This window comes from Hevea brasiliensis, chromosome 14 (genome assembly GCF_030052815.1).
Source record: "Hevea brasiliensis isolate MT/VB/25A 57/8 chromosome 14, ASM3005281v1, whole genome shotgun sequence".
In the NCBI taxonomy this organism is placed as follows: Eukaryota; Viridiplantae; Streptophyta; class Magnoliopsida; order Malpighiales; family Euphorbiaceae; genus Hevea; species Hevea brasiliensis.
In genome coordinates this window covers 72,544,642-72,557,107 of record NC_079506.1, presented here as the reverse complement: position 1 = coordinate 72,557,107, position 12,466 = coordinate 72,544,642, and positions in this window count along the sequence as shown.

Sequence of the window (12,466 nt, the reverse complement as noted above, 5' to 3'; positions counted from 1 at the left end):
TGCTTTGGGTAAACAGTAGCTTAAGTAGTAGAAAAAGCAAGATAAAAAGCTCAAAAAGAGGTTTTTGGCTCTTAAAAAAAAGCAACAAAAGCAGGAAATTCAAATATTAGAGCTTTATAACAAATTGGCCTAATCTTATAATAATTCATACCATTGGGGTCAAGATATGTTCCAACAAATGAAGGACCTGACAGAGAACCTAGAGACAGCCTCTGAGGAATCAGACTACTAAGAAGCAGCAGCTGACCCTAAAGCAGAACCTTCAGCATAACCCCCCTGTGCCACCAATAGACCTAGCAGCAACAGCAGATTGAGTAGCAGTTGCAGCAAACTGAGCAACAATAGTTTAGTTTTTATTCTAGTTTTAGTTCTTAACTTCAGCTTTAGTTTTGTTTTAAGTTTCCTTTGTAATTTGTTTGTTGAACTTTCAAACTTTAGTATCAGTTGCAGTACATTTTACTTAGTTATTATGGTTGTGTTTACACTTTAAACATTTACTATAGTTTATCTTTTCTTGTCTTTTAATATTTTTTTGTAGTTGTGAATATATTTTATGAATGCTTTTTTATTTGCCTTAAATTTTGATTGTTTGGCTATATTTCATTGCATTTTTAATTTTCTTGCAAACTATTTTTGTACTTTATGGTTTACTCAGTCCTAATTTTATTAAAATTGATGAGTTGCATAGTTTTCTTTGAGTTGGGTATGTTTAACATCATCATGAGGTAACAATTTACCTTTTTTTAGTGCTTATGATCTTGCTGACCCTAAGCAATAGGGTAAGCAACTTCTTAAGCAGCATTTTAAGCATTGTAAATTCATATATTTGGAATACTTTTTCACATTTTTCTCTTTAAAATACATTGTTAATACATTTTTCAACTTAATTTTGAATTCTTTTGCTTAATTTGACTAAATTCCCAATTGTATATATTTCATTAATTGATTGATTTATACAATTTTTCCCATCTTTGCATTCATTGTAGATATTAAGGACAATGTCTCATTTGAGATTGGGGATGAGGAAAAAGTTTTGCAAAATTTTCAAAAATTTTGAGCATTTGCATTCATTTATTGTATTTCATTCATTCATACAAAGTTAGTCCATATACTTACACTTATACAACACATACATACTCCCCTACACTTGCATATAGTTTTCATATAGATTGCACTTAGTTTTATTTAGTTTATAAATTCATTTTAGGAACATGCATATCATAAAAATAAATTTTTACCTTATCCTTAGAGGAGTGAGAGTTGCTTTGAAGAGTAATTGAGCTTATCTTTAGAAGGGTTTGATGGATTGAACGTTTTAGATAGGTGCAAGGTTGTGAGATTTTTGCCTTAGTTTATATCTTATTAGCCAAGGGTTGCCTTAGTTTATATATTATTAGCCAAGGGCCACCTAATTAATTATATTTAGTTTGAGTGTTTAGAGAAAGCTCTAGGGTAAGAAGTAGCTATTGTTGTCTCACTAATCCTAAAATAATCCTTTTAGACCTTTCGAGGCAAAATCTTAGCTTGCACTTTGAAAAAAGAAATGATCTAGGCATTCTTTGGATTTTAAACCCATATTTTAGCTTTAGCCAACCTTACTTTAAAATTTTCCTTTGGAACTAATTTGAGCCTACATTTATTTCCTTTTCTTTCTTTGGTACCCACATTACTACCTAGCCATAAACCAAAACACTTACCTACCTTTCATGAGAATAATTCTTTAAGTGATAGATATATTATAAATAAAATAAAATAAAATAAAATAAATATTAAAAAAAGAAAAAAAAAGAAAAAGAAAAAAAATATAATAATTAGATGGGAGAAGTAACTAAAGTAAAAAGGCTAGCAAATTCAATCAAGGTATGTAAAGTAATTCACCACCCAAGTACATAAAGGAATGAGTTTGGGAATAAATTAAAAGGAAAACTATAATTCAAAGTCAATGTCATTTATGTAGTCCCTCCAAATGCTTCAAAGTTATATGCTAGCATTGGTGAATAGTTGTAAAATTCTTCATTCCATTTGATCCAATAAAAAAAAAAGAAAAAAAATTATGGATGTTGGTCTTTTAATAATTTGATTGTTCTTATACTTTGTTACCTTTATCCTCTTCTTGTTAGCCACACTATAACCCCTTAGCCCCATTACAAACCTTAAAAGTCCTTTTGATCTTTTGATAGTGTGTTGCTACATTAGTGGAGATTGAAATAGGAGGATTGTCTATGGGATTAGGACATCATTCATCCATTCATTTATTTCTATCATTACTTGAGACATTTTAGTCTATGGATTGCTCTAGAGTCTATTTGGGAATGATTTCTCTTTGTAATTGATTGGTTTGGGTTTGATAAGATGGGTGATTGACCCAAGGCTAAGCGGTGATAACTTTAATAAGGATTGAATTCTTTGTACCTTAAAAGTGGGTATATGGTTTGTTGGTGGCTAAAGATAAGCTTGAGAGCTTGGATAGGTAGTTCTCATGAATCTAAGGGTAGGTACCCCAATTCCATTAATTGTTTTTAATTTACTTGAGGATAAAAAAGGTTTGAGTTTGGGGAATTTATTACACCCATTTCATATAAGCATTTTAGGATAGTTTTGCATTCATTTTGTTTTTATAATTAAGTACTTTTTGTATTTTTAGCTTTGTTTTAGCTTTTTTGTTAATTTTAATTAATTAATATTTGATTTTTATAATTTTGATGTTTTTAATAAGTTTTGTGGTAAATTAAAGGTCAATAATGCATTAGGAGATGATTTGAAGAAATTTGGAGCCCTTAAGCATGGAATAGAGTTGAAGAAATTAAGCTTTGGAAATTAAGTTTGTCGAGATTTGCTTAAGATCTTGCTTGAGATGTTTCTTATGGTATGTCATACTGCATAGCCTATGACCTGAGGCAAGTTGCAAGTTGCAAGTCAAGCGCAGCTTAATTCCAACATATTTAGAGTTTCCATTATCAAATCTACCAAACTTTACATGAGAAGCTACTTTAGATCCTACTTAGGGTATGTCGCAGTGCTTAAAGTGTGGCTCGGGCCAGGCTGGAAGTCAAGCATAAGCAAAAAACCCATTTCTACACAAAACCTGCAAAGATTTGCTGAAGGTACTACTTACCCTATGCAGACAGGCCATGCAGAACCCGAAATTTGCTTAAGATATTACTTAGGGTAAGCAATATCATCAACAGGCAACCTAGAAAGTAAAAAGCTTTGCTGACCTAGAAATTTTTATACTTTATCTCTTATCCATTCATTGGTTCTTATCTATTTTAAGACTAACTTTATGGCAGCTTTTAGGACTATATAAAAGCATCATTTTCTAGTATTTGCCCTAACAAGTAAGAAAGAAAAATCACAAAAATAGAAAGGAGGAGAAATGTCATTAATCCTGGACAGAGGAGCTACTACCGATATTTTTAGAAGTTCCAGAATTTAGAGATTTAGGGTTCTTCTACCTGGGTTTTTCTACTTTTAGTCACTTATCATTTTTTTTTTCCCATCATTTACTCTTGTAAATATTAACATGAGTGAGTAAAATCTTTAGATTTTAGAGTTAGAAAACATGTTTTAGATTAATTTGTGGATTTAGATTGGTTTATTCTAGATTTTATATAAATATGAGTTTTGATTCTTCTTCTTGTGTGCCTATTTTATATGTCTAATATTGGTTCCCATTAGGTATTATCTTAATCTTTGATTGAAGGACTGAAAGGTGAAAATCATTGATAGATAATTAAGAATTAGAACTTAAAATCACCTAGATTTAGAAATAAACTAGGGATTTAAGAGGATTCATTGATTGGCTACATAACTTAATGGGTTTTAGTAAATCAAATATCATATGAAAGTAGATTTGGTTTTCTTAAAATACACTTTGATTTGCTTGAAAAAAAATATGAAAGAATTTTAGAATCAATCACCTTCAAACTCTATTTTCTCTCGAAATTGGATGAACCAAGACAAAGCCTAATTAATTTATGCATAAACCCCAACTCTGGAATTACTTTTACCATTAATTAGCCTTTAATTTTATTACCCGTTATTAATTTAGTTTAATTGCATCTAGATTAGGAATTTATTTGCTTGCTCTTTACTTATTTTAATTAGATTTACAAATTTCACTAAGTTTATTTACATTTACATTTTACTTTCTTTATTATTAGCCCAAATAATCGTTTCATTCATAGTTCGGTAATCAAACGTAAATCTTCATGGGAAAGATACTGGACTTATCACTTTATTACTTGATATGGCCCGTATACTTATGGATACCCAACATCTCCAATCCATATCCATCACATACATACATACATACATACATACATACATACATATATATATATGTATACATACATATATATATATATACACATATATATGTATACATACATATATATATACATATATATATAGATATATGTGTAAATGTATACATATACACACACACACATATATATATATAGTATATATGTGTATATACTATATATGTATATGTATATACACATATATACTATATATATATATGTGTGTGTGTGTATATGTATACATTTACACATATATCTATATATATATGTATATATATATACATATATATATATATATATATATGTATACATATACACATATATATACATAGATATGGCCCATATACTTGCGGATGCCCAACATCTCCAATACATATGTATGTATGTATGTATGTGATGGATATGGATTGGAGATGTTGGGCATCCGCAAGTATACGGGCCATATCAAGTAATAAAGTGATAAGTCCAGTATCGTTCCCATGAAGATTTGCGTTTGATTACCAAACTATGAATGAAACGATTATTTGGGCTAATAATAAAGGAAGTAAAATGTAAATGTAAATAAACTTAGTGAAATTTGTATATATATATATATATATATATATATATATATATATATATATATATATATATATATATATATATATATATATATATATATATAAATTATATGTATGTAACATCCTCAAATTATCTTAATGAGTATTCATATAAATTGTGCAATTTCTTAGTAAGTATGTCCAAATTAATTATAGAGGGTACTCACATGAATTGTGCAATTTATTGCATGTGTAGAGATTGCTTCCGCTTACACTTAGGGAGGTGGCCACCAAAGGTTAAATGACCAAGTTGAATTCATTAAAAAGTTTAGGGGTAAATAAAAGATTTAAGGACTAACTTAAATTAAATACAAGTTTTGGGGAGAGAACTAGATATACTAGAAATATCTTATAGACCAATGGTTAAAAGAGGTGAAGAACTAATGGATAAAGAAAAAAAATTCTCTCTCTTATCTTTCCACTTTGGCCAGCCAACCTTCATTAACTTTCCCTCATCTTCTTTTCTTTCCTTCAACAGCCAAATTCTTTCCAAAATTGAAGAGGAAACACAAACCAAAACCCTAGATTCATACCAATTTTGAAGGGCAAAGTGAAGGAAGCAAGGAAAGGTTGGAGATTAAAGGTTGAAGAAGTTAATTGCTTGAAGAATTTTGTTGAGGCTGGTAGAAAAAAGGGTAGCAACTGGTATTTATCAAGGTTAGTGTTATATTTCATGTCTGGCCATGTTCAAGTGAAGATTTCTTGGACACACTAAATTAGAAGTAGTTAGAAACTTGTTAGGAGTGCTGGAAAACTGAAACTGCTACTAGGGTTTTACCAGAACAACCAACTTTAAAAATTCATAACTTGAGTTAGGAATATTGAACTGTTGTGATTCTTATGTCTATGAAAAGCTTAAAGAATGTGCTAAAACTTTGTAGTTTTGTGCTAGACCCAGTTCCCTTGTTAAGGTGGTGTTTAAGGGCAAAACTTTTTGTTACCCAAAACTAGAAAACTAAATTGGGAATTTCTAAAACAGGACACTCGATTTTAAAAATTCATAACTTGAACTACAAAACTTGAAATAGGGTGAATAAAACCTTTTAGTTATGGCCAAGAACTAATTTTGCCATTTGTATGGGGAAATTATTATATATCCTGTTACTGCTCTGAGTGTGAATAAAACTAGAACAGGTTGTACATTTTTATTTGTATCTTGGAACGTTGATATGATTTTAATGTGATTCAATTGGACAATTAAATAAACATATGAAAGTTGAATTCTAGAAAGTTTGGTAATGAAACTCTATTTCTATGATTTTTGGTAAAATTTTGAATTCACTATATCTAGCTGCCAGACTTGACTGAAAATCTCATTTGTGAAATTTGATGAATTTGCTTATGTATGAATGATAATTAAGGGGAAATTAATAAGTGTTGCCCTGGTTGAGCTAAATACATGTAGTATTGAAAGTGTGTATGCCCACTACAAGTCTAGGGATAGGTGACATGAGGAATTAACTAGTCAATAATTGAGATTGTGCACAATAACTTGGCTCTATGCCATGAGGACTATACTTGGCCATATGCCATGAGGATTTTATTTGGCTATATAACATGAGGATCACACTTGGCCATATGCCATGAGGATTATGCTTGGCTTTATGCTAAGAGGATGGTGCTTAGCTAAGAGCCATGATGATACTTGTCATATATATTGTCTAGACATTGTAAGTGGGCTAAGGAAGATAAATGAAAAATGTTATGGAACTATGATATTATAAATGCTTTGCTTTGATTGTGGATAATTATTATATAGAACAATTGAGGTTTATGTGACCGAATATTATGGCATATTATATTGGGTTGTGGAAATGGTGCATCTTATTGTTTCATTAGGATTGTTGGAAATATAGTTACATAATTGTTATGAATTTTCATATATCCATATTGCATGACATAAAATTATTAATTTATAGCACCACTAAGCATGTTGCTTAGCGGAGAGTTTTTTAGACTTTTCGTAGGTAATAAAAGTAAAGATCAAGAACTGACACAAGGGTGAAGGCCAAGAGAGATATTTTTCTCAAGATAAGAGAAGACAAGATATAATTTTTGTACACATTAGAAGATTACATTGTGCTAGGCATTTTGATTGGGAATTTAATCCTTTAATGTCTAATTATTTAAATTGTATAGACTACATGGATGTGAAAAACAAGTTTTGTGTTGTAAATATTTTTCATATATCATATAATGAGAATTTCCCAAATATATTTGATTGCATCAAATTATATAGACATTTAAAGTTAATATACATTGCATTTTGTTAGCATTTAGTATCATTTTATGTTTATTTTTATATGTTTTTATTATTATTTTAGAAAATATATTAATCCAACTCAATTCATTAATTTTTATATTTTATCAGGTGTTTTTATGTGGTTCTAGAATTAAAGATGAGTTTGGAAGAGATCTGGAGGTCAAAACGTGAAGAATACAGGGCCAGAAGCAGTAAACGGGCCGTGTAACCCACCCCGTGTAACTTCCTGGACCCCGTGCAACCTTCTGGATAAAGAAAACTTGAAAAAAAAAGTGGCAAAAAGTTACACGGGGCGTGTATCACTACGCGGCCCATGTAAAGTCCCCTGACAGCAATTCGGATACGACTTTTCTTGCTTCCAACTCGACCCGGATGGACTCCTAATGCTTCTAGGACTCTGAAATTAGGATTTTTACACCAGATATAAATATAACAAGTCAAGAATTGAAGGGGGAGAGAATTTACATTGAGCTAATTTTTACATTCAAGGAGGCACATTAACCTCAAGGGAGGCAAGGGAGAAACAAGATCTGCAAGATTGCTAGAAGGGATTTTCAGCTGAAGTTCTAAAAGTCCAAGGCTACAATTCTCCTTCTGGGTTCTTTCACTCTATTTTCTTCTCATGTCTTCTCTTTATCTTTTTATAATCTTGACTGTAAAACTCACCATGGGTGAGTAGGCTCTTTATTCTAGGGTTAGGGTGTAGCACTCTCAATTTCATTATGGATCTGGTTTGATTTTATTTAATACATTGAGCATTTTATTCTTTGATTCAATCTCTTATGATCTTAATGCATGCTATGTGTTGGTACCCACTTAGTATTGATTACAGATATTAATTGAAGGACTGAAAGGTAAAGGGTAATATTAGAATATCTAGATTTTGAACCTAGGAAATTTGACTTAGAGATAGGCTGATGACCTTTGTGGAGTTCCAATTAATTAAGGATCTTAAAGGATTTTAATTAATTTAATCACCATGAAAGTAGGGTTTTGTCACATCCTACTCCTCGTAAGATGTAACATGCTCCCGTAGTACACCTAATGAATTACTATACTTCACCTACCGGTAACCCATTAAATATACTATAAGGGATTTTAAAATAATTTTCGTTCATTTTTAAATTGGTGGGTAAATTTTTTTTTTCAGATATTAAAAACCTTTATTTAAAGTCCAAACATAAGTCTAATTTTTAGATATTTAAAATCTCCCAATTTTTACAAAAATTTCGACAGAGTGCTGTCTGTATTTTGAGAAAACAGTTCTTCAAAACCTGAAAATAAAGACACTCCCAATATATTTCTCAATCACAACTCCATTAATCAATTTCATTTCACAAATTAGCATAAGCAACTCAATACACAGTTTAAATTAAATCAAACATTGAAACATCTAATTAAGATAACAAAATTAATATTTACTTTCATGGGATCATTAAAAATTTAACTGTACAAAACTTCATAAGTACGAAAAATCTCAAAATAATATTACAATAATTTGTATTTGATTACATTCCAAAAGTGTATTACAAAAGAGTTGATACAACTGCTCAAAGGAAATTTCATACATAAAATTACAGAATTACATCAAAATCTAAAGTACAAGGGTATACCTATGATATACCCGAAGATAGTCTCACTATGTCTTTCAGTAATCTTGCTTAGCTGCTTTATTATTTCTTTCACCTGTGACAGCATACAAAGCTATCGCTGAGTGGTGAACTCAGTGGTGCACAAACTAATAATTTAAAACTTAATACAAGTTATGCTTGACAATTCATAACAAATAAAAATTTAAAATTTTTAAATTCTTCAAAATTCATAACATTCAGAAATCAATATTTTCATTCATGCAAATTATTCATTTGAATAACATTTTGATCAAATAGTAATTATTTATCTACATTTCTTTTAAATCTCGAAACAAAACAAAAATATTTTGAATCACTGACAAATTATTTATTTCAACCACAATTTATCAAACTATGCATAATTTAAAAGGCGTTGCCAACAATTCACACAGTTGAACCCATAACCCAAAATTCAAATAGATGCCGTGTTGTACACCATGACATTTCAAACTCTCCCAATAACCGAGGCTAAAAGGGAGGAACAAAGACTAGCTAGTATATATGAGTACTCATTCAAACTCTTCCCCAACTGGCAAGCCATAGAGGAAGGAACTCACCCCATCTAGTGGAGGAGATATCTCACTAGACAAGCTAATGAGAATTCACAACATATATTGTCATGTCAACTGTGGTTTCAAATCATATTCAAAACAATTTCTATTTACCAAGTGTTTAAAAACCATTAACATATTGAATTATCATAAATTCATGCTCAAGGTTGGCAACACATCAAACTTAAAATTTACAATTCTCAAAACCATGCAATAAATCCTTAAATGCATAAGAAAATTTGTATTTAAATTATACAATTTCATTCATTTAAATTATACAATTTCATTCAATAAGTTAAAATTCTCAACACAACAAAATCATAAGTCATAAAATAAACTTGTTCAAATCAATTTAGAAGTGAAAAGTAACAAAATAGTTAGTTGTTCACAAACCTTATACGAGTCGCCTCTTGGCCTTGACTCAATGTCTCGGGTTATTTCCCGGTATTCTTTTCCACTGAAACACACAGTTTCATAGTGTTTCAGTATCACAATTTATCATAACTCCACAAATAAATTCAACTCTACTTATACCTAGATTTAATAAGCTAAACTTGACGTTCTTTAAAATTTGTATTTCGGGATTACTATTCATGACACTATTCAAGTCAATTTTTTAACTTTCTAATACTTAATAGGTATGAGAATTCTAATTTCACCCACATACCAAATTTTGGTTACCTAATTTTTTGGTTTTAGTTCTTTTCTCAATTTTTAAGTCTTTTAGGCAAAATTTCAAATTTTCAGTTTTGGTGTCCTATTGTGCACTGTTCCATTGGTCATGTTACTGTTAGAATTTGGCTAAGTTTTCTGTATAAAAGTTGTTTCTTATTTTCTTAACTTTATTTCTCTTTTTGAATCACTCCATTTGGAGTGTTGTAGCTCAAGTTATAGCCATTTGAACATGGCTGGCCGGATTGGTCTAATCCAGATTTTCTTGGTTCCAACTTGGTTCTGGCAATTTTAGGTCACTAATTTTGGGTGGCTAAATGACTTGGTTAAGGGTAGAATTTGGGTTTGTATTCTTCATGAAAGTTGTAGTACTATGTCATACCTTTCTAATTCCACAAAAATCAGGTCATTTGGACCTGCCTAGCCCAAGTTATGGCCAAATGAACAGATTGGTCATTTTTGTACAAGGCAGTGTGCCCAATTCCGGATTTGGCCAATTTGTTCACTAAGTTTTGGTCACTTTCTGAGCATGATTCCTAAATGAAAAATGTGTCATTTTGTGTCTAGTTTCATTCCCAATTGGCTCACACCAATTAGGTTGGTAAATTTTCAGTTTTGGTCCCTGAAAGGGACCTAGGTTAAGCTGCCTGCAGATTGACCCACACCAATCCGAATCTAAACTTGTTCCCAACAATTCATACACACCACAAATGGTGACAATTGTCCATTTCTCAACTCAAATAAGGTCAATAACATCATTTGGCCAATTTTCAAAATTTTCTTCAATTTTTCACAATCTCCAAACCCTAGTTACATGCATTTCAACTCTAATGCAAATTTAAAGTGTATATTCATGTTCTACACACCTAATTCACCTCAAATAACCATTCAAATCCATCAAACTCATTCATATCAAACCCTAACTCTAGCTGGATGAATTTCATGTTTGGTCCCTCCACAATTGTTTTCTTTTGATTTTAAATTAATATCTAAGTTTAACTCATGCACATGAGCAGAAATCTAAAGAGAAATATGGAATAACTTCACTAACCTTGTTTAGACAAAATTTCCTCTTCTCAAATCTTCAATTCCTTTCTTATTTTTGCTCCTAAGTTGCTTAGCAAGATCCAAAAACAAGATTTAATTAAGAAATCTACAAGTTTTATAGTTGATTTTTGGGTTAAGGAAGCTTTGAAAGTGAACTTCAATGGTGGAAGAAGAAAAAATGAGAGAGAGAGATGAGAGGTGACGGAAATGAAAGAAGAAACCAATTTTTTTTTCTTTTCTTTTTGTTAGTTTATGCTTTTTTAATACATAATTATCCCACAATTTTCAATTTTTTAAATATTAAATTTATTGCATCATGCTTATGTCATGCGTGATGTCATAACTTTTTTATTTTTAGATTTTTCATTTCTTTTCCATTTACTTCTTTAATTTAATTCTTGATCCCTAAATTTTCTTTTCTCCAATTTTATCTGACAGTTAGGTCAGGAGTCAGCTCTAGGAGTGAATTGACCAAATCGCCCCTCGCCGGTTCAATCCGATTTGCAAGTTATTCGATATTTCTTCTGGATCCCTTACCTAATTATTTGACCTGCTTAACAATTCTTTTTCATGATTTTCTTTTTCCACTGTATTCGCAATAGTCCTAAAGTCTGCGCTGTCACATTTTACGGTTCGAAATTTGAGTTTAGACTGACCTCGCAGTCCTTCCCGAGAAGGTCACACATCGCTGTGACTCTCGGCTCATTTAACTTCTTATGTTCGGTTTTTCTTATTTATACTTAACTATTTGGCAATTACTAATTATTTGTGTTCAGGGCTTATCTAAGTGTCTTAGACGTGGTTCTACTTCTCTTAATTATTCGGACTGACACTGGTCATCGGAACAATGAAATATACCAGGCTATGCAAATAGGGGTGTTACAGGTTTAGATTACTTAAAATACACCTTGAGTGCCTTGAGAGAGGACTTAAGATAATTGAGGATTAATTTCCATCAGAGCAATAATCTCCCAATTATTGAATGAATTAGATTGATTTTATAATTGATTAAAGTGCGAACCCCTAGCTCTAGAATACCTTTGTCCATTAATATTCAAGTTTAGTTAATTATTTAGATTTTATTTCTCTTAATTTAGATCTAATTATTATTTCTATACAATTCGATCGTCTAGATAATTAAAATCACTATAGTTTAGTACTCAACACGGTCCTCGTGGGAACGATACTCTGCTCATCACTTTATTACTTGTTAGCAATCCGTGCACTTACGGTGGTTGTAAAACCAGCAAAAAAGTTTTTGGCACTGTTGCCGGGGATTTTTGCTTGATATCAAACGATTAGTGATTTGATTACTCTAGATATTCTTTTTTTTATATATATAGTTTATTTCTTGATTAATTTCGTTTTTACTTGTTTTTCTTGTGAGGTACATTGAGAT